The sequence below is a fragment of the Citrus sinensis genome, chromosome 9 (genome assembly GCF_022201045.2).
Source record: "Citrus sinensis cultivar Valencia sweet orange chromosome 9, DVS_A1.0, whole genome shotgun sequence".
Classification (NCBI taxonomy): domain Eukaryota; kingdom Viridiplantae; phylum Streptophyta; class Magnoliopsida; order Sapindales; family Rutaceae; genus Citrus; species Citrus sinensis.
The window spans coordinates 22,732,803-22,757,876 of NC_068564.1; the positions used below are offsets into that span (position 1 = coordinate 22,732,803).

Below are 25,074 nucleotides of genomic sequence, written 5' to 3' on the forward strand. Positions count from 1 at the left end.
AGAGTCTTGGTGATAGTGGGTCATGGTTGTGTATGAGGTAATATGTCAGTGTCAAATAACGCGTAAAGCACGTGGCTCGCAAGTAAAAAAGAAAACAGTAAAAAGGAAAAAGCAAACAGTAATAAGAAAAAAACAAACAGTAATAAAATTATTAAGGACAATAATACACACAATAAAACAATAGTGAAATAAAATAACAGTAAAGTGAAAGGATATTTACAGGTAGTTGCGACTGTGGCTCACATCTTCCTCTGGTTTTACGTCCAGAAACGGCTTGAACGCCCTCTATGGGTCGAGGATAAGCTTCCTATCCAGTTTTCTTATAAGCTGGCAAACAGGGTCGTTTATAGTCAGATTCCCGAGACTATATCGTGCACGCTCTTTCTCGAATAATGGCCATAACTGGAGAATCGCTCCTTGCACATATCCACTGGGATGCGTTTCAAGAGACAAAAGGATATCATCCAATGACTCCTTATTCAAGCCATCCCTAATGAATTGAATCTTATCTTCCCTGTTATCAGACATCATTCCTAAAGAACATGGGTTTTTATTGCAACTCATTCTGGCACACTTATGACAAGCAACAGAAATTCTTCGAGCTCGTCGTTTTCTTGCATAATTTCCTTTACCACAACCAGGCATGTATGCAATAAATTTTGGAGGTAACTCACCTGCCGATCGTACTTTCGCTTCGATTAACCAACGGATGTCAGCAGGTATGTTATTCCTCATGAGTAATCGCATGCGTTCGGACCGAGCTTTATAAATCGTAAGGAGGGCATTCTGAGGAAGTGAAGGGAATCGCTTGTGAAGCTTCGCTAGAATCTCGTTTCTGTCCATACCTTCGCCTTAGAATATCAGTTATTATGGGAAACTGAAGTAACCGACTTGATTGTCACGGAGTATCGTTATCCGCCACTTCACCGGGGTAACAAACTAAAGCACACAAATAGAAAAACAAATTAAAACACACAAAGAAAATTAAAATCGTCCTCTTATTGAATTTACCTCAAGCTCCAACTGGATGTCGTAAACACTTCTCTCAATGTCTCTGAGTTGGCGTTCTAAACCCTCAACATAGGCTACTAACTCTGGTGGTTGTAGAGCCCAAATGCGTTGTGTTTTACAAAATTGAATCTGCCTTTTGAGATGAGTTTTGACACGTTGAAGTGATTTAAGAATGTTCAGGAGGAACGGTCTAAGTATGAGACTCATGATTAAAAATGATAAGAGAAAACTTAATGGTAAAATAAACACACTTATGCAAAAACAATTTCAATTAGCAAAAGAATAATAATAAAAAGAAAGAAAGAAAAATCAAATCAACGAAAAGAAAAAAAAAATCAATTCAAATTTGGTGGGTCACTCAAATTTATTTCGGTGTCTTCTTCATGTGGTTGGTACTCTAGATATGGCTTTAATCTTTGACCATTAACTTTAAACGTGACACCGTTCTTTGGGTCTTTAATTTCAATTGCCCCATGTGGAAAAACAGTATGAACAATAAATAGGCCAGACCAACGAGAGCGTAACTTACATGGGAATAGGTGCAAGCGAGAATTGAATAAAAGCACTTTTTGACATGGAGTGAACGATTTTCTCATAATTTGCTTATCATGGAAGACTTTCATTCGTTGCTTGTAAATCTTGGCATTTTCGTATGCATCATTGCGAATTTCTTCAAGTTCTGCCAGCTGTAATCTTCTTTCTGAGCTGGCTTGCTGCATGTCAAAATTGAATTTCTTGATGGCCCAATACGCACGATGCTCGAGTTCCACAGGTAGGTGGCAAGCTTTTCCATACACTAGCCTGTAGGGTGACATCCCAATCGGGGTCTTGAAAGCCGTTCTATATGCCTATAAGGCATCATCAAGTCTTAATGACCAATCTTTTCTGTCCGACCTCACCATCTTTTCTAATATGTGCTTTATTTCTCGATTCGAGATCTCAACTTGGCCATTGGTTTGCGGATGATACGGGGTCGCCACTTTGTGTGTGATTGAATACTTTGTCAAAAGAGCTTTGAATGCTTTGTCAAAAGAGCTTTGAATGCTTTGTTACAAAAGTGGGCACCACCATCACTGATTATTGCTCGAGGGAATCCAAAGCGTGAGACAATATTGCTTTTCAAAAATCCTATCACCACCTTGTGATCATTGGTTCTACATGGAATTGCTTCTACCCATTTCGATACGTAGTCAACAGCAACCAATATGTATTGATGGCCAAAAGACGGGGGAAAGGGTCCCATGAAGTCGATACCCTATACGTCAAAAATCTCGACCACTAAAATTGGATTTAGTGGCATCATGTTCCTTCGTGTAATGCTTCCCATTCGTTGACACCTATCACATGAAGAACAGAAAGTGTAAACGTCTCGAAATATAGATGGCCAATAGAAACCACATTGTAAAACTTTAGTCGCTGTTTTCTTAGCACTGAAATGGTCTCCACAAGCTTGTTCATGGCAGAATGAAAGGATATTCTGAATTTCACTTTCTGGGACACATCGTCTAACAATTTGGTCTGCACAATACTTGAACAAATACGGGTCATCCCAAAAGAAATTCTTTATCTCTGCAAAGAATTTAGCCTTGTCTTGCTTAGTCCAATGCTCTGGAAGTTTACCTGTAACAAGATAATTAACTATATCAGCATACCAAGGTAATACTTCCACATTCATTAATTGTTCATCTGGAAATGACTCATTCAATGGTAATGATTCTGTAATTGTGTCAAAATGGAGACGAGAGAGGTGGTCCGCCACAACATTTTCTGTCCCTTTTTTATCTTTGAACTCCAAGTCAAATTCCTGCAAAAGTAACACCCAACGAATTAGTCTAGCTTTTGCATCTTTCTTTGTGAGAAGATATTTAAGAGCAGCATGATCTGTGAACACGATTATTTTACAACCAATGAGATAAGATCGAAATTTCTCCAATGCAAACACTACTGCTAGCATTTCTTTTTCAGTAGTTGAATAGTTCAACTGTGCATCATTCAATGTCATACTAGCATAATAAATAACATGGGAAATTCGATCAACTCTTTGTCCTAATACTGCTCCTACTGCATAATCAGATGCATCACACATGAGTTCAAATGGTAAGCTCCAGTTCGGGGCCTGAATGATGAGTGATGATGTCAACAACTGCTTTAATTTTTCAAAAGCCACAAGACATGAATCATTAAAGATAAAAGGTACATCCTTAGCAAGTAAATTGCATAAGGGTCTAGAAACTTTGCTAAAATCTTTAATGAAACGTCTATAAAAACCAGCATACCCAAGGAAAGATCTTACTTCTCTGATTGTTTTAGGTGGAGGAAGATTAGAAATGAGATCCACCTTGGCTTTGTCAACCTCAATACCTTTACTCGAAATGATGTGACCGAGAACAATACCTTGTTTTACCACAAAATGGCATTTCTCCCAATTTAAGATCAAGTTCTTCTCGATACATCTCTGCAGAACTAGTGTTAGATGATGTAAACATTGATCAAACGAGTCACCAAAGACAGAAAAGTCATCCATAAAGACTTCAAGGAATCGTTCAACCATATCAGAAAAAATGCTCAACATGCATCGTTGAAATGTAACAAGTGCATTACATAATCCAAATGGCATTCTCCTATATGCAAATGTGCCAAAATGGCAAGTGAAAGTAGTTTTCTCTTGATCTTTTGGTGCTATGGGAATCTGATTATATCCTGAGTAGCCATCTAGAAAGCAATAAAATTCATGGCCTGCTAATCTATCAAACATTTGATCAATAAATGGTAAAGAAAAATGGTCTTTACGTGTGACAGAATTCAACTTCCTATAATCAATACATACACGCCATCCTGTAGTTACTCTAGTGGGTATCAATTCATTATCAGCATTCGTAACTACTGTGACTCCTGACTTTTTGGGGACAACTTGCACAAGACTGACCCATGAACTATCAGAAATGGGGTAAATGATACCTGCGTCTAATAGCTTAAGGACTTCAGTTCTAACAACTTCTTTCATGTTAGGATTTAACCGACGTTGCATTTCCCTAGTAGATTTAGCATTTTCATCAAGGTGAATGTAATGCATGCAGTCTACTGGGTTTATACCTTTTATGTCTGCTATGGTCCATCCTAATGCTCCTTTGTGCTCTTTTAAAACATCCAACAACTTACCTTTTTGTTTGTCATTGAGGGATGATGAGATGATTACCGGCAGAGTACTTTCTTCTCCCAAAAATGCATATTCCAAAGTGTTGGGTAATGGTTTGAGCTCGAGTTTTGGTGGTGATTCTGATGATGGGATGAGTTTCTTCTCTAATGGTGCTAGTTGTTCAACTTTTGACTTCCATTTATTAGTGTCCATAGATGGTGTTGAGTCAAGCAGGGCGTTGACCTCATCAACCGATCTGTCAATATCAAAATCAAAACCAAAGTGAGTTAAACATGTTTGTAAAGGATCATCACTAAGGTTTGAAACAAAAGTATCATCAACTAATGCTTCAATTAAATCCACATCAATAATTCCATCATCTGCACTGTGAGGTTGTTTGGCAATGTTGAAGATGTTCAGCTCCATAGTCATGTTGCCGAAGGACAACTGCATATTTTCGGTCCTACATTGAATGTGAGCATCCGCAGTTGCCAAGAAAGGTCAGCCTAGAATAATGGGGATGTGCTTCCTTGAATCCTGTATTGGTTGAGTGTCAATTACAATGAAATCAACAGGAAAATAAAACTTGTCTACCTGGATAAGCACGTCCTCCACAATACCACGAGGTATTTTTGTGGACCGATCTGCAAGCTGTAACACCACTGGAGTTGGGTGTAATTCTCCCAGTCCAAGTTTCACAAATACTGAATAAGGCAACAAATTTACACTAGCTCCTAAATCCAACAAAGCATTCTCAATTGTGTGGTTCCCTATACTACATGAGATAGTGGGGGAGCCTGGGTCTTTGCATTTTAAAGAAATTTTATGTTGGAGTATAGAACTAACGTTTTCTGTTAAAAATGTCTTCTTTTGCACATGCATATTTCTCTTTTTAGTACAAAGGTCTTTAAGAAACTTGGCATAAGATGGAACTTGCTTAATAGCATCAAGTAAAGGGATGTTAACACTTACCTGTTTGAAGATTTCGAGAATCTCACCTGTGGATTTTCCCTTTTTGCCTTTTGTTAACCTCTGAGGAAATGGAGCTTTCGGAACGTATTCTCGTGGGTTGGTTTCTTCTTTCTCCTCCGGTGGTAAGTCCTCAACACTCACAGGAACAATTTGATTTTCTTTTGTCACCGGCATCTCCACTTTGTTGTCGACTTCTTTTCCTTTTCGCAAGGTCATTACTGCTTTGACCTCTCCATGCTGCTGTGGTGAACTGGTACTTGCTTCATGCACTCCTTTAGGATTAGGTACTGGTTGACTTGGAAATTTGCCTTTCTCAACAATCATTGCCAATGTCTGAACTGAAGAAGCAAGTTGTCCCATCATCTTTTCGAGGCTTGAAACAGATTGAGCTTGTGAGTTGAAGCCTGCTCTCAACTCATTTCGTAGTCCATCAATGGTGCGGTTCTGTTGCTCAATCGTGGAGTGAGTAACATTCCTGAAATTCTGGAATGCATCCTCCCATGGTCTAGGTTGAAAGTGGTTCTGGTTCTGATTGTATGGTCTAAATGGTGGCTGAGAGGCTTGAGGATTTTGTGGAATTGGTGGAGCTGGAGCTGCTGGTCCGTTCTGTTGGAATCCTTGAGACCATGAAAAATTAGGGTGGTCTCTCCATCCAGGGTTATATGTGTTGGAGTATGGGTTGTAATTTGATGGCTTTCTCATTACACCTATGGCATTGGCTTGATCTGAGTATGAGTCATGGTCATGTGGCTCTGTTGATTTAGCAGTCGATAACGATGCTATTTGTCGAGAGAGACCTTCAATTATCGCTTTGACTTCTTTAATTTCTGAACTTGACTCGCCAATGTGAACCTCATTTACTCCCTTAATTCTTCTAGTATTCCTGAGTGATCGACTCCGTTGTTGGGAATTGTCCGCTTGTCGCTGGAAGAATTTCCAAATCTCTGATGCACTTTTTGACATTAGCTCTCCTCCACTTGTTGCCATTAGCCATTCTTGTACATTCGGCAATAATCCCTCCAAAAAGTATTGGCATTGGTGCCATTTCTCGTACCCATGATGTGGACACTTCAAGAGTAGCCCATTGAATCGCTCCCATGTTTCGAAAAATTGCTCGTCCTCTCTCTGGGTAAACTCCGAGATTTCCCTGCGAATAGCATTGGTTTTATGCACTGGGAAATATTTATTCAAACATTTAGTTACCATTTGTTCCCATGATGTGATGCTATTAGCAGGTAAAGTATTTAACCATGAACGAGCTCTATCCTTTAAAGAAAATGGGAATAATCTAAGTTTAACATCATCGTCTGAAAAATTCTCGTATTTAAAAGTTTGACAAATAGCATGAAAATCATTCAGATGATTATATGGGCCCTCATTTTCTAGGCCATAAAATGTGGGGAGACAATTTAGCACACTAGGTTTTAGTTCAAAGCTCCTAGCAGCTACATTTGGGTATCTTATGCATGATGTGCTCAAATTAGCTAAAGGACTGAAGTAGTCCTTAAATGGCCTCTCCTGTTGTTGCAAATCCATTTTATTTTTAATTTGTTTGTGTGTGCGAAGTGTTTTTTCTAATTCAATGTCTATAGGTTCAAGATTATGTAATAATGACCTACGACCATGCATGCAAAACAAATAAAATAAAAATAAAGATGAGAACAAAACAAATAAAAATAAAGAAGAGGGAGAAATTACGATACTAACCTTATTGCGCTATTACAACCTTTCTATAAAAATACACAAAAATAAATACGTGAAATAAATTAACTAAAAATTAAATTAATAAAATAAAATAAAAATTACAAAGAAAAATAAATTGAAAATTAAATTACAAAATGTTAAAGAAGAGAAAAAGAAAAGAAATACTAACCTTTATATGTAGATTCACTTTTTTTTCTTTTTTTTTTAATTAAAAAAATACAAGAAAACAAATAAAAGAAATTATTCACAAAAATTAATTCTATTAATTAAAATTACTTACCTCCCCGGCAACGGCGCCAAAAACTTGTTGTGCAAATTTTAATGTACTCGCAAGCGCACGAATCTATTGTAGTATAGACTAATGGTAACGAGTGTCGATCCCACGAGGAGGTGGATTTTAATTATAAATAGAATTAATTTTGTAAATGGGTAGTTGGATTTATGGTGGAAATGATTTGGAATATGCTAATACTTAAATTAAAATGGCGAGAATAAATTGTAAAATTGGAATTGCAATGGAGAGAATAAATTGAAGAGAAAATCTATTAAATTGACGTACTTGGGTATCTGGATCCGTATCAACATGCATCATGGGCTAAATAATCCGTATTAATGCCAATTAAATCATGAGGGGGGAATCCACACCTCATGAACCACGCTCTAATCAATATGGTGCTAAGGGCTTATCGTGCCAAATAATAATAACCTTATACTAGAGAGCCGGTGTAACCAAGGCGGTATCTAGACAAGACTATTATTATTTGTCGACGAGAAGTCAAAACATCCACAAAAATTAGAGGGGAAGAGAAAATAAATTTACCAAATTAAGCCCATTACACATGTTGAGACTTCACCTTCAACCCAAGCTTGAAAGAAAATTAGCCACTCATAATTAAACTAGGGGCAAAATGGAAATTTATTAAAATACGAAGAAAATACAAGATGGAGAGGGAATTACAGAAAACAGAGTCCAAAAATGGATTCAGAGGTATCAAATTAGGGGGGGGAGGCCCCCTTTTTATAGATACATGGAGTAAATCATGGTCATCGGATTAAAAACAGTTTGGACGCTCAGGATTGCGCCACGTCATCAGTCAACAATACGCGGTTTGACCACGCGGATGAACAGTAACACGGTTTGACTCGGATGAACAGTAACGCGGTTTGACTCGGATGAACAGTAACGCGGTTTGGTTGAAAATAATCCTGTGTGATGCATGTACCGTACGCGAGATTTTTCATCCACTGATATGCTGCCACATCACCATCAACAGTACATAAGAATTTTAGCCCAACAGGATCGTGACACCTCATCAGTCAATGCCACATCATCGGTCAATGCCACATCATCGGTCAATGCCACGTCATCGATCCGTCTATGTGAACAGTGTTGTGAACAGTAACGTAGTTAGTACCGTACACGTGAATAGTACCGTACATATGAATAGTGCCATTTTTCCTTTTATGCTCCTCCTAAGGTTTTCGACCGTCCTGAGTTCAAAAGTAATGTCCGTTTTGCCGTCTGATCTCTCCTTTATTGTGAAATGACTATAATACCCCTAAAATACATAAAATATTTAATTAAAATAAAACACATGTAATTAAATCACAAGAAGGTTAAATACATAAAAGTAAGGGTTGTTAGTAAGACTTGAAATATAAAATGACGGTTTTCTCCTTTATAAATATGCATTTTCTAACACTCAACAACCAACAATCAACAACATTTCAAGCATAAATCAGTGGTATAACAGCACAACATTTCAAGCACAATCAACAATTTATTTTTAACTGTAACAGCAACAGCAACATTTCAAACATTTCAAACATAAAACAAAGTATAACAGCAACTCACGCTGGTGAATCAAACGAACTGCACTGCTGCAAGCATGCGCGGTGGTGACCAAAGTGCTATCCTTGTAGGACTTCTCACCCAGGGTATCCAACTCAGCAATTGCCTCGTCAAAAGCCTGGTAAATGGAACAACAGAACACAAAAAAGCCTGAGTTGCTGTTAATTAATTAATTAATATAGTGTATTTTGGATCCACATGGTTGAAAAAATAGAATGCTAAACATGTATCCAGACGCTTAGATTACAATTCTAGCTATACCAAGATAGGGATATTAATCTATTTTACTTTTGTCAATGGAGGCAACCAATTAATCAGTAGGGTAACAACCATAATTCATTAATCTATTTATATAATTGAAATCACAAGTTTGATTGCGCCAGGAGGTGGTGTCATTTACTAGCTTTTTCTATTGATTTCATTGTCAAATTTTGCCTTCAAAATTATTGTTCTGGCTTGATTTTGTATGTTTTAGATAGTGTATCGCGAATTGTCACTAAGTGAAAAATTCTCATCAAAATAAAGCCAAAGATGTGTTAACAAACAAGACAGATGCACGCATACATATGCCAAATAACATACGGATAAGACATATACCCCCATATTAATCATTTTTGTATGCTGGGATTTCAATTTGTTGTGCAAAATCTTCTTGCTTAACTACGCTGTTCTAAGTGGGACGAGCTTATGGTTATCTACGTTGGCGTCAGTCAATTTTTTTTCAATATTATCTTTTTCCTGATCCTGATCCTTAGAGTAAGAACATTTCCTGATCCTGGGCTAGACTGAATTCTAAACACATTATGCGGCATGATCTTCGACTGATCCCCAACATTCTCATAAGAAAACCCAACCCAGAAAATTCACACAAGGAAATCAAAATCAACAGTAAAAGGAAATGTAATTTTCACAAGCTTCTTGAACCCAACCTTGCGACGACGGCGAACCCAACCTTGCGACGGTGGCGAACCCAGCCGAGAGTTGTTTGACTTGCTTGTGGGACAGCGGAAGGCGGAAGGTAGCAGCAGCTGCGGCGGCACAGCTAGGGTTTGTCTTGTTTGGGTAAATTGCAATTTGTGTGTTTGAGTTGCGAAATAGAATTAGGTTTTTTAAAAATGTTTTTATTTATATTTACTAATAAATATAATTAAAAATAATATTATCCCAAACCCAGATCCGGACCCGGATTCATCCGGGTTATTAAAACCCATTCCGGATTCGGATTTTTTTCCTCTCCGATACGGGTTCAACCCGGCCCAGATTATCCGGGTCCGGGCCGGGTCCGGGTTATTTTGACATCCCTAATCAGGCATGGTCATAATAATCAATTACAAAATCGGGGCGCAGTCATAATACAAACATGCTACTAATAATATTGAGAATTGTTAAGGCATATTGAGTGATTACACTAAATGTTAATTAATGTTTTTAATTTTTCTACAGAATGGACTAATTTGCTTCATTTTCTATCTGTTGTTGCTCGATATTTTGCTACGGTGTTGGTTAATTATTGCTAATTTGGAGGTGTTGTGATAAATATTGATGGTGTTGGAGATGGATTATTAGCCTTGTTTGTCATGTGGAGATGTTTAATCATGATTGCCATTTGCCATTTTAATTTTTAGATTTGTAATTTTTGTAGTTTTATTGTACTTGACTACATGTTTTATGTTTTATTAACTTTAAAAAGACTTGTTGAAATATTGTTAAGGATGATTTTAGTTGATGTTTATTGTTAAGGATGTTTGGATTTGAGATTTTTATATTTTAAGTGGTTTTTGGTAGAATTTTTTGTTTAAAATGTTCCAACCCGTTTTAACCCGAATTTTTAGAATGAATTGTTCTAACTTAAACTAACCCAAATTAATGTGAACCGAAATTTTAACCCGAATTACCAACCTAATCCAATCTGAGTTACGAACCCGAATCGGTTCGGTTCGGGTTGGTGTTTTCAACCCGATTGCGTTCAATTCTCCAACCTGATCGGGTTGAAACTCGAACAACCCGAACCGAAACCCGATTTTCCCACCCTTACGTGTAAGAACTATGACTTGGCTATTTTTATATTATATTTCTATGCATGGGCTCGTGTATAAACATATTGACCTTTATAGCAAGTTAGCAATTGATATCAAGACATCTTGGCCAGAAATTGACTCTTCACTGAGCTTCGTATTCCCATATATCCAGACACACACACACACACACACACACACTAATTTTTTAAGATTATGTCTATCTCTTTTATTAATGTATATACATAAGATTTGATATGTATTATTAATAAATTATTAATATTTTGCGTAATTTACTTTTATACCACTTGCATTAGGATAACTAAGTCAAAATAATAATTTTGGTAACTATACCTCTATTAAATTATAATCTCTTTCTAACAATAAAACTAGTTTGATCCCAATATTATAACTATAGATAGTTTTACTGTAGTTATATATATTTTGTAATAATATTAGGATCTCAACCCAACAATTGAGTCTCAACTGTTATGTGTCATTATTTTATTGTATGATGAATTTTATAATAATAAAATTAATATTCTACCATTTAATAGGTAAATATCATATTAGTTTAGTGGTGCAATTCTTAACATTACTTTTTTTTTATATAATACAGTCCTAAGAAACCAAATGTGTAACAACATTATTGTGATTGCTTATATCATAAATTTTGGATAAAATCTTATCATTGGACAAGTTATCCATAAATAATTAGCAGTTCAAAAGTGAAACTAGAACATCCAATGGGAATTTAAATTTTACACCATAGCTAAATGAACCCAACTAATGTTAAGTTGGGTTGGCGGACCAACTTCAAGCTTGTTTGATAGTGAGGTGTTGTGCTCTCTTATCTATATCTGTTGTGTGGGATAAAAGCTAAATTTGTCAAAGAAAAGCTTATAAATTATGGTAAAAAATAAATTTTATATTAATTTTTATATTTAACAATTATCACAAAAATTATGAAATAAAAAAGAAAAAAAACCACCGGTACGACCGTACAGCCACAATCCAATAGATTTTACCAAACACCCTAACAGTTGTGTTTTGGTAGCCTACCTGTTAAAAATCAGACCCAAACAAATCGTTCAAGGGTTTTTGCTAATGCTCTTAGGCCTTCATTTATTTTTTATACTTGTTAAATATATAAATTTGTCATGAAATCAGTTGAAAAGTATCCAAACATGTAGTAGCAAATTTGATAGTCTATTCAACCGGCATATCAGTAGTAGCATATACTAGTGATGATAGTGAACTACAATTGAATTTTATCACCTATAACTCTAAGGGTTGATATATATAATATTATTTAATACTATTAGTAATTCCAAAGTAAATGGGTTTAAATGTTCATTTCGTTTTGTTTTTAAAAATAATTTATGAAATTAGAATTAAAGTGCTTGACCCCGTATGCACATAATTATAAAGAGGAGAAACTAAGCACATAAACATTGGATCCCCAATATACGCCAATGATTTTATCTCATGACAACAATGAATTAAGAGGTACATTTGAGAGTCTTTTCTTTTTTAGTTGCATTAGACTAATGTTCATATTACAACTCATATTATATGATATTACAACTGATATTTACAATTAGAAAATTACTGAAACTTTACATTAATTCTTATATAGCACTACCAATATTTTACCCTCTCTAATATTTGAGAGATGTCTACTCTAGTCACATTTCGAAAGGGAGAAGATTGCCTTCACTCAATTATATACCATAATTAAGAAAGGAAATAAGCCTCTACATGCATCACGAGAGCTCGAACCACTGCCCTCACAGTCGTGAGGGCAAGGTTCTGGTCACTCGGCCTTTCAGTCCTATTTTTTTAAAGCAAAATTTGACACAAAATTTTTAGCATTAAATTATAACCTCTTAGACGATATGACAATTGTTCAGTTCAAAGAGCTTGAGTACAGTGAATCAATTCAAAATTATGAAGCACAGTAGAAGCATAGTAGAGGAGATAATTAAATGCTTATGCTAAAAAGAAACAATTGGAACAAAATATGTTTCGTTCCATAACTTAAATGAATTGAAAACGAAATGAAGAGGACATTAATTAATTAAAGGTCTTTAGAAAATTATAAAAGAAAATAAATCTAATTCAAACAAAATTTATTTGCTAAAAAGTTGATAGAAAGCCAATTTTTTTAATAATAAACGGGTATTTTATTTCAAAGATCAACTTACAAATAACATTCTCAAAAGTTTGGATAATCCTCCAACCAAACAAGAAAACCAGAATAGTGAAGAGTGAATTTAGTTAATTCGTCAGCAACATGATTACAACATCTATGAATATATTGAAGTTTGATATCCTACCTAGCTAAAAATAGTATTTGTATCTCTAAAATAATATAGTATAACTTTGTATGTGTATGACATATACCAGAAACAAATTGAGTAGTCTGCAATAAATCTGCCTCCACCACAAACGTAGACAAACTAATCTCATTAGCGAGTCATATGCCAAAGTGAAGAGCTTCAATCTTTGCAATATCTGCATCATCTGAAAAAACATGATGATCAAAGCCCACGGCCATAACATGACCATTACTATCACGTATGACAGCACAATAATCCACCCTACCATTCCTTATATCCATAGCTGCATCCATATTTAATTTATACCAACCTACTGGAGGTACTTCCCCTTTCTAAATAAGGAAAAAACCATTGGATTGGTCACAACTTCCACCAATAGGTTGAAAATAAGGAAAAGATTGGAACATACCTTCAATTCGTGCAACCACATGTGATGGTACCATTTTAATGTTCTCATATAAGCATCTATTACAAGCTTCCCAAATACCCCACAAAGTTAGCACAAATAGATGCAATTTAGCAGTTGTAAGCACATGTTAGCATACTTAAACAGGCCTGATGGGTGTCGAAGCCAACAAAAATAAATTCCTACTCTAAATAAATTGTGTATAGTGATTGAGCAGGGTCGTGTCCACAGAGATCGGTAATTATTTAAATCCTTTTGAAACGTAAAACGTAAAATGGGGGAATTGTTGACAATAATAAAAATCAAATTAAAATAACAAGAATGCAAATTAAAGTTGTAATTCAAATTGGAGAAAGCTCTGGTTGAAGGAATTAACTCAGCTTGATTCGACTACTGATCATTGATTCAAATATATATTATTATTACTTATGAATAGACCGGTTATAGCTACTGAGACCCTCTAATAGCCAATCTCTCCTTAATTAGTCGATAACCAAGGTACGACCGTTGGATATTTCCCTAATCAATAGACAACCCTAGATACGATCATAGGATTTAATCAATTGACAGCCTGAAAAACCAGAGAGACCCAAATCCTAATCAACACATATGATGATTCATTTAAATTAGATTGTTTATTCTCACAACACAACTCTCTGCTATGTTATTTGTCACAAACATTAAATTCTTCATACGATGAATCCTTTAATTGACAATAGATTAAGTCGATAATTAAATAGTGGTCAATTACCTAATTAACAAACATAATCATGAAACTAATTCAGAGAATAAACAAATACCCAAAAAGTAATAAAACAATTAAAGCATAAGAAAGATCTCACAGTAGTGATGAATCAAAGCTTCATTATCCTTCAACCAGAAAAATAGGTTTAGCTCTTCATAGAGAGAAGAGAAAAATTAGATCTAGGGTTTCTTTTTCTCCAATCCAAAATCCCCCCTTTTTCACAATAGATTCCTCCCTTAAATACTCTCTCTCTCTTCTCTTTTAAAATTCTATTTAAAATAAAATACTAATATCTGAAATATTAAATTCGTAATTACAAAAATAACCAAAAATACAAAACACGTTAAACTAAAAAAAAAACTGCAGGTCCGCAGTTGACAGCACGCGCCCACGCCTTATCAACAAAGTTCTTCTGACGCTCAGAAATTTCTCCAAGAGAACAATCCTCCTTAAACATCATCTTTTAGCTCAATTTTATCATCAATCAATAGAATTGCACCTACAAAAGTAAAACACAAGTAAAACATTATTATTAAGTGCAAAACATCGATATTAAGGGAAGTAAACAATGCAAAACTAGTGCATAAATTGCACTCTAACAAATTCCCCCACACCAAGATGATGCTTGTCCTCAAGCATATAACTCAAGATTAATCCCAAATCTCCACTCAATTCTCATCTCAACTCATCCAAAAATAATTTTAAGCAAGCATACCTCAAGAAATTAAGTCGATCAACATTCGAGAGACAAGGATTTTAAAGCATAGAATCTCATAAGATAGAATAAGAACATTCAACCACCAAGAAGATCCATTCAAAATTCAAGTGCAACAAGATGTAATAGCCCTCTCAATAACTTCACTCCATGCACTCAAAGTGTTTAAGGTGTCATTTATCCACTCAAATCAAATCAAAGAATGCTATTACCATAAGCTTGCTCATAAATCACATCTCAATCCACAAAACATGAATAAAATGCAAAAATCTAAGGGTCTTAAAAGGGTTGTAATGGGGTTAAATGGGTTAAATGAAAAAGAAAGGTTTACGAAAGAAAAAGAGATCAAAATGAGAAGAATGAACTCATTGAATGAACTTATGATATCAAAATGCTTATTTCTACTCAAGTCACCAAGAATGTAAACATTTTTTTTTTCCGATTTTTTTTTCGATTTTTCTTTTTCTTTTTTTTTCTTTTTCTTTTTCCTTTTCTTTTTCTTTTTTTTTCATTTTTTTTGTTTGTTTTTTTTTTTCGAATCAAACAAAAGAAACGAACCTTGCACAATTGAATTCAAGCATAATGCTTGTTGATCTAATTGAGAAACTTTAATACAAGGTAGAAAAAGCAACAAAATATATCCATACAATGAGTCCAAAAATCTCCTTAAATTGAGGCTCAAAAAGAAGAAAAATGGTTAAGTAGACGGAGAGAATTAGATGGGTAATGGTTAAGGCTCAAACAAAGGTAGCAAATAAAGGTCTTCGGGTAAAGAAAAAGGAAAATGCGAGAATAGAAAAATGGTAAATGGTTTGCCCTTATCATTTTAATGCATAAAATCCCGTAATGTGGCTTCAACATGCATAATAAAGCAAGTTCTAGAATAAACAAACTAGGATTGATATTCACATAACAAAAATAATTAGAGCAAAGTGGTTGCTCATAGGCTCAAATCCTCACAAAGTTGGTAAATTTGCCATCAAATCATGTACACTCTTCAAATGAATCAATCATCAATAGTGGTGTAGAATGAGATGAAGGTATGAATGAGATATAAAAGGAAAGGTAAAAATGATAATAAACGAGAAAGATGTATGTAGTAAAAAAAAATGAAAGATAAAATGTGAGTGATGAAAGAGTATGATAGGAAAAAAAAATAGATGTAAATAATTTGAGATAGATGGGAAAAAAGTAGTGAGAAAGAAAAGAAAAGATAAAATAATAATATATAAAGCATACTAACTCCAAAATCATTTAAGGATGAGTAGAGTGAAAATAGATGAGTAGAGTGAAAATAATAATTCCAGGCATCAATAATGCAAAAATCCCTCCCCCACACCAATAACTTACATTGTCCCCAATGTAAGATAATCAAAGCTCACATAAAAATTAAAGCGTAAGGATAAAAGATTAAAGGCAAAAACTTCCCTGAATTGTGAGCTTTGATCCTCATAACATCTATGGGCTTGGCGGGAATGGTGGGATAAATCCCACACTCTTGAAGTATGCGGCCAAATTCTGCTCCATCTTGTCACGGATTTCGATTCACGCGGCTGGAATGCAGGTCGTAGGCTGGTTGCGTTGCGATTGCTGCTCGGCTGGAGCTTGCTTGATGGACGCGGGATGGCACTGATTGTGTTGCGCGCGCGCGCTGGGGCTGCTGGATCTGCGCGCTGCGTGGGCTGTGTTGTGCGCGAGAGCTGGGCTGACGCTGGTGCTGCGTTGCGTTGCGTTGCGCGCGCGGGTTTCGCTGGTGGGACTTCGTTGCGCGCTGCTGGGCTGCGAGACACGGGATGCTGGTGCTTGCGCTCACGGGATGGTGCGTTTTCCGGCGGGCTGGTTTGCTGCTGGTGTGCTGCAAGCGGCTGGAGAAGAAAACAAGTTCTGGAAAATTAGGGATTTTGTGAACAGTGAACAATGATTTTCGATTTTTGGTTTTTTTTTTTTTTATAAATAAATAAATAAAAAGAAAGAAATGAACGAAAAAAGAAAAAGAGAAAAAAAAATAATAATAAATTTTTTTTTTTTTATCACTTTGAGACACTAAAAATTTCAGAAGTACTTTTCTAATAAGTACATGGGCACGCCTTATAAAAAATTTTCTTCTGACCAAAATAAGCAAACACATTAAATTTCAGAAGTACTTTTCTATTAAGTACGTGGGCACGCCTTAAAACTATGTTACTTTAAAAATTACAGAAGTACTTATTAGCTAAGACGTGGGCACGCCTTATCAAAAATTTTCTTCTGACCAAAATAAGCAAAATTTTTCTTTTTCTTTTTTTTTTTTTTTTGAATCAAAATTAAAAGAAGATATAACAAAAACCAAAACAAACAAATCATTTGGGTTGCCTCCCAAAAAAGCGCCTTTGTTTTATGTCTTTGGCTAGACACATTTATGCATCAATCTCCATAATTGGGACTCTCGAGAGCCACATCCTCCACAATATTCACCGAAAAACCTTCATAAAAAGGTTTTAAGCGATGACCATTAACCTTAAAAACTTTGTCAGAGGTCGGGCTCCGAATCTCAACTGCACCATAAGGAAAAACATTAGTAACAATAAAAGGTCCAACCCAACAAGAACGTAATTTACCCGGAAAAAGTTTAAGCTTAGAATGAAAAAGAAGAACTTTTTGACCAACAGAGAACTCCTTTCTCAAAATCATTCTATCATGAAATGTCTTCGTCTTTTCCTTGTAAAAAATTTCCTGCGCTATAGGGTTAATAACATCCACAGAAAATACCGAATGTTCCTCACTAGGATATTTCATGGCATCATTCATATTGAATTCTATAACCTCTCCATCAAACTCCATAGTGAGAGTCCCTTTATGTATATCCATTTTAGTCCTAGCAGTCTTAAGAAAAGGTCTTCCTAGCAAAATTGGGATAGAATTAGAGGAGTTATCATCTTCCATATCAAGTACATAAAAATCAGCAGGAAAAACCAACTCATTAACTTGTACTAAGACATCTTCTAATACCCCATCAGGATATGCATTAGACCTATCAGCTAGTTGAATTATCACACCAGTTTCTTTTAATGGACCAATATTCAAAGATGAATAAATGGAACGAGGCATGACATTAATAGAAGCTCCTAGATCTAACAAAGCCTTTTCAACTCTAACACTACCAATTTTACAAGGGATAGTAAACATACCTGGATCCTTGCACTTAGGAGGTAGTTTCTTTTGAAGAACTGCTGAAACATTCTCCCCCATGTGAACTTTTTCATCTCCTCTTAATTTTCTCTTGGAGGTGCACAGTTCCTTAAGGACTTTAGCATATCGAGGTATTTGTTTTATAGCATCTAATAAATGAATATTTACCTCAACCTTGCGAAATGTCTCAAGGATGTCTTTCTCTTGTTCCTCCTTCTTGGATTTTGCAAATCGGCTTGGAAAAGGAGGAGGTATCACAATAGGTAGGGGTTTCGCTTTGGTGGGTTGCGCATCTTGAGATTTAGGTATCAATTCATTCTTCTCAAGCTCTTCTTCTACATGCTTTGCCACTTTCTTACTAGGCTCTTGCAACTCCTTCCCACTTCTAAGGATGACAGCACTAACGTTTTGCTTTGGATTCACCTCAGATTGTGAAGGCAATCTCCCTAATACTTGAGACTCCAGACGGCTCACTGTAGTCGCCAATTGACTCATTTGGTTCTCCAAGTTCTGAATGCTTGCTGTAGTTGCCTGCTGAAATTGTTGAGTGTTAGTCGCAAGTGATTTAACAATTTCTTCAAGAGATATACCTGACTTGGAGTTTGACTGTGGAGGTGCTGGTTGTCTTGGTGGATACTGTTGTGGGAATCCTGACGGCCTAACTCCATAGCTGAAGTTGGGATGATCCTTCCATCCCGGATTGTATGTTTGTGCATAAGGATCATACCTCCTCTGAGGCATGCCTGGAAATCCTCCAACTGCATTGGCTTGTTCAATGGGTTCTTCTTGAAGTGTAGGACACATATCAGTTGAATGACCCATATTGTAACATATACCACAAGTCTTTACCTGCTGCACATTACCTACAACAAACTTTTCCACAAGAGAAGTAAGTTTATCTAAACGTTGTTCAACAGAAGAAATATTTACCTCATTCACCTTCCTTGAAGTGAGCTCTTGCCTGCTGCTAAATTGTTGTGCATTGGCAGCCATATTTGATATCAACTCCCTTGCTTGAGTAGGGGTCTTGTTCACCAACACGCCTCCACTAGCAGCATCTATCATACTCCTATCCATCAATGACAGTCCTTCGTAAAAATATTGAATAAGAAGTTGATCAGAAATTTGATGCTGAGGACAGCTAGCACACAATTGTTTGAATCGCTCTCAATACTCATATAAAGTCTCCCCAGGAAGTTGTCTGATCCCACAAATATCTTTTCTGATGTTGGCAGCTCTTGAAGCCGGAAAGTACTTCTCAAGGAACTGCTTCTTCAAACCATTCCACGTTGTAATTGATCCAGGAGGCAAGTAGTACAACCAATCTTTAGCTAGCCCATCTACAGAGAACGGAAAAGCACGCAGCTTAATCTGCTCTTCAGTCACACCTTGTGGTCTCATACTTGAACACACAACATGAAACTCCTTAAGATGTTTATGAGGATCTTCACCTGCAAAACCATGAAACTTGGGTAATAAATGAATAAGACCAGACTTTAATTCAAAATTTACCTCCAAATCTACATATTGAATGCAGAGTGGTTGCTGATTCAAGTCTGGTTCAGCTAACTCTCTAAGAGTTCTTTCTACAGGTGCAGGTCTATCCATCACTTGTTCTTCCGAATCGCTAGATGATTCAACTAAATTAGGCACCGTATCTGTTTCAAAAAGCAAAGGCGACGAGGATCGTTGCTTAGCTCGCTTAGTCTGTTGTCTCAGCTGGCGAGCTGTCTTCTCAATTTCAGGATCAAACGAAAGTGTACCTGTACGAGAAGAACGAACCATACACCAAGTAAAATGTAAAAAGGATTAAATAAATGACACCAATCCCCGGCAACGGCGCCAAAATTTGATGGGTGTCGAAGCCAACAAAAATAAATTCCTACTCTAAATAAATTGTGTATAGTGATTGAGCAGGGTCGTGTCCACAGAGATCGGTAATTATTTAAATCCTTTTGAAACGTAAAACGTAAAATGGGGGAATTGTTGACAATAATAAAAATCAAATTAAAATAACAAGAATGCAAATTAAAGTTGTAATTCAAATTGGAGAAAGCTCTGGTTGAAGGAATTAACTCAGCTTGATTCGACTACTGATCATTGATTCAAATATATATTATTATTACTTATGAATAGACCGGTTATAGCTACTGAGACCCTCTAATAGCCAATCTCTCCTTAATTAGTCGATAACCAAGGTACGACCGTTGGATATTTCCCTAATCAATAGACAACCCTAGATACGATCATAGGATTTAATCAATTGACAGCCTGAAAAACCAGAGAGACCCAAATCCTAATCAACACATATGATGATTCATTTAAATTAGATTGTTTATTCTCACAACACAACTCTCTGCTATGTTATTTGTCACAAACATTAAATTCTTCATACGATGAATCCTTTAATTGACAATAGATTAAGTCGATAATTAAATAGTGGTCAATTACCTAATTAACAAACATAATCATGAAACTAATTCAGAGAATAAACAAATACCCAAAAAGTAATAAAACAATTAAAGCATAAGAAAGATCTCACAGTAGTGATGAATCAAAGCTTCATTATCCTTCAACCAGAAAAATAGGTTTAGCTCTTCATAGAGAGAAGAGAAAAATTAGATCTAGGGTTTCTTTTTCTCCAATCCAAAATCCCCCCTTTTTCACAATAGATTCCTCCCTTAAATACTCTCTCTCTCTTCTCTTTTAAAATTCTATTTAAAATAAAATACTAATATCTGAAATATTAAATTCGTAATTACAAAAATAACCAAAAATACAAAACACGTTAAACTAAAAAAAAAACTGCAGGTCCGCAGTTGACAGCACGCGCCCACGCCTTATCAACAAAGTTCTTCTGACGCTCAGAAATTTCTCCAAGAGAACAATCCTCCTTAAACATCATCTTTTAGCTCAATTTTATCATCAATCAATAGAATTGCACCTACAAAAGTAAAACACAAGTAAAACATTATTATTAAGTGCAAAACATCGATATTAAGGGAAGTAAACAATGCAAAACTAGTGCATAAATTGCACTCTAACAAGGCCCCACATATCATAATTATTTTCCTGCACAATTAACTCCAAAAACTTAATGAGTTTCCACATGCCTTAGGCCTAACCACAACCCACCAAAATATGCATCACTGATTCCTCCAAATAATTACACATATGGCAAAAAGAATGTTATACAACTATCTTCGACTTTAATTTGTCCATTTTAGGCCAAATATTTAATAGGGCTCGCCAAAGAAAACTTCGTACCTTGGGAAGAAAATTTAACTTCCAAACATCCTACCATTCACATGAATCTTCCCTTGAAAACACACCATACATTGAATCACGTATCTGCACAACCAAATTATAACCTGACTTCATAGAATACTCTAATAGTCTGTCATAATATCACAAAACTCTATCTTCATAAGGTTGGAACGGTAGTTTAATCTTCAAAATCTATTGAACATCCATGTCAAAAAAGTGTTGTCATAACATAGAGACATTCCAGTAATTTCCATCTAAAATCAAATCTTTAATTACAGAATCGGTAAATAAAGTTGGCGGCAAGATAGGCCTGAGAGTAGTTAGATGTGGCAGCTAATTACTACTATATATTCCAACACTCATTCCATATTCCACACTCTACCGAAGTCCCTTCATTAATAACTCCCTACTCTAAATCATACTACGTTAAAAGTACGATGGGTTACTACCCAATTTTGCCTCTAGAAAAGAACATTTACGAAAATAACGAGCCTTTAGTATACGTGGCACCAAATAATCATCATACCCTCCACCTTTGCTTAGCCAACACCACTTGTTAAACAATCCAAATCTCTAAAACCAAGGCCACCTAATTTTTTAAAACGACTCATATGATCTCATGCTCTCATCCCAACCAACGAATCTTCTAATGTTAGCTATTATTCACCATCAGAAGACTATAAATTTCCTTTATAACTCATCATAAAACCCCATGGGTAACCGGAAAACCCCAATTGCATGGGCAAGAACTACTTGGACTATCGTTTTAATTAACACCTCTTTACCCATTTGGCGAAACATTGTGTAGACCACCCATTCGACTTCTTAATCACCCGATGTTGAAGCTCATGAAAATACTCTTTCTTCCGTCCTACCATTGCTGGCAGCCTTAACTATCTCTCATAAATGGGCACTGTTAAGTCCATTATTTATAGAGTTGGCATCTTATGGAAAGTCTAGTTAAATTGGAGTTTTATTTATTGCATATCTTGTAATAGGGATAAATTTATTAATTCCCTAATTTAGTGAGATTCCAATTTATTAGAAATATTTGTTTCCTAATTTAATTAGATGTCTAATTTAGCAAGTCAATTAATGATGTGATTCTATAATTGGCGTATGAGATTTATTTAAAGCAAGAAGTTATTTCGAACAGTAAGTTTATTAAATGCTCTAAATATTTCTTGGGAGACAAGTAAGGTAAGAAAATCAAATTTATTCCTATTGAGATTTATAGGAATTATAAGACAAAAGAAACTCTTATTTGAAAAGAATTCAAGCCTTTTAAGACTTGTTATTTTTTGTGAAACTCTAATGCCTATATAAAGAGATGCATTTCACAATTGAAGGCACGCAACACATAGTATAAAGTAGAGAAGCATAATTCGGTCTCCTCGCTAGAGAATCCAGATTTGGTGCATAATGTTGTGTTGATTTGTTTTCTTATCTTCTTTTCATCTCTGTTGAGAGTTTATGTGGATCTTGGATCACTAGACATTGAAGAGTTGCTATTGATCACTTTGTGAAGTACCTTAAGGATCATGGATCAAAATGGGTCGCAATTATTCAAGAGAAGCATATTCAGTCTAAAGTTAAGTAAACTGTATAGTGATAAACTGTAAGTAAGAGTCCTAAGTTTGGTAAATTCTTAGGTTTTAACATCCCAACTTAGTGAATTTCTTTTCATCTGGGTGGACTCATGGATGTAGGATTGATTAATCTGAACAACGTAAAAATCTCCGTGTCATTTATTTTTTGCAATTTATTGTGTTTTTGGAAAATTAATATTTTTTATGCAGATGAACAGTAATCGTGAACCGTAACTGTAAATAGTAACCCTAAACAGTAACAGTGAACAATATATTTGAAAATTAATTAAGTTGTTAATTCTAGATTTTTCATTACCTACATTTATTTGCAATAGATCTAAATTCCTTTCAGGCACAATAGTAAACGAAAAAAATCTCAATCACCTTTCTAAGAACAATAACACATACATTTGGACTAAATAACATAAATGACTTTACAAAATTTAAACACTGTCTAGATGCAGCAGAATAAATATAAAAAAATCTTTAAGTGGCAGCAATCACTAGTGGTAGCCCAACAAAAAATAAGACTGTCATCCTAAAAAAATAGATGTGACACCATTAGTTCTTTTATAAAACGTACTCCTCGAAAAAGATTTACAGTCCCTATTGCATGAATTAGTGAAGAAAACGCCTCTGAACATATGATAAACAAGTCAGGTGAAAAGGGATATTCTTGTCGCAAGCTCATTTAAGGATGCACCATGCAACGAACCTCTTAATTAAACATAGAAGAAAATGTGGAACTAGTGGTACATGCTAAAAGTAATTGAACACACCTCAATGAAAAACCCAATCTAAGCATAACTTGCTCGAGAAAAACCCTCTTTTTACTAATATCCATATTTAAAGTAACAATCCCACCTTTCCTCAATTCATAGGCTCTCAATTCATGCAAACGCTCATACCCCAAGAAGACTTTATCAGTAACAAGCCTATTAGGAATAAATGCACTTTGAGAACAAGACATGTCATCATGTAAAAACACTTTCAATCGATTTGGAAGCAATTTAACATATAATTCTATATATAACATCACATAGGCTAATAGGCCTATAATCAGACAACACCTTTGGATTTTTAATCTTCAGAATAAGAATAACAACAGTATGGTTTAAATCAGACATATCCGCTCTATTATTTAAAATAAAAGACAAGTAACAATTACTTGCTTACCCGACAAATTCCAATGATTTTGAAAAAAAAAAGTAAGAGATAAACCATCCATCCCAAACACTTTTGACGGGTGCATTTGCATTACTACACATTGAATCTCCTCCCTAGTGAAAAGCTTATTTAATTAATCATTCATAGCATCATACATGAGCGGGCTAAGATGCTAAACAGCTGCTGCCATTTAAGTGTGACTAGGACATAAGGAAGAAAACAAGTTAAAGCAATAGGTACAAATACTATCTTCCATCCCCCTTAAATAGGTAACCCAGCTCCCCTCATTATCTTTCAAACCCCTAATCGCATTTTGTATTTTCCTTGCAGAGGCTCAAGCATGAAAAAAATGCATTTTCGAATCACCCTCTATTAACTATTGAACCCGTAATCGTTGTTTCTACTCCATCAGAAAGCCCAGATTGAAAATGTTAAAAACTTTGTTCAATCCACATTGGTGGATTAAGACGGTGAAGCAACATCCCTTTAAAATGTGGCTCATTAATACTTCCATCTTCCTTATTGTAAATTAGCAAAAATATTATTATTTACTATATATTCACGAGTTTTTCCTTCGCAAGTATTGTTTTTAGAATAAGAATATTTGAATCCATTAAATTTTTCTTTACACCCATTTTTAAAAATAATTTCACTACTAACAATTAAAAATTTAAAAATCAAAATTACCTTTCAATAATTTCTTTCTCTCTCTCCATTACAATTGCATATGCTCTCTCTACTTTCACATTCTACAAACTAAACACTCAATTCATTCTATTTTAAATTTTTGTTTTGGCCTTTTTTTATTATATCATGATCTCTATTTCATATTTTCTATATATAAGATTTTTTTTCTTGATATTCTTCAGTTTTTTTGTTTGGTAAAAATTGATTTCTTGATATTCATTAACTTTCATGGTAGATAAAAATATGTTGACGGTCATTTTTAAATGATAGGTTTTGCTTCTTTGAGTTAGTAATACTA

General features: G+C 35.2%; 1 non-coding gene across 1 annotated transcript; it reads left to right on the forward strand.

Annotated features, from left to right (window-relative positions):
* The first annotated feature begins 6,170 nt into the window (after positions 1-6,170).
* Positions 6,171-6,274, forward strand: LOC127900175 (small nucleolar RNA R71). The gene has a single exon (XR_008052191.1). It is a non-coding gene; the product is annotated as a small nucleolar RNA R71 (small nucleolar RNA).
* The last annotated feature ends 18,800 nt before the right edge of the window (positions 6,275-25,074 follow it).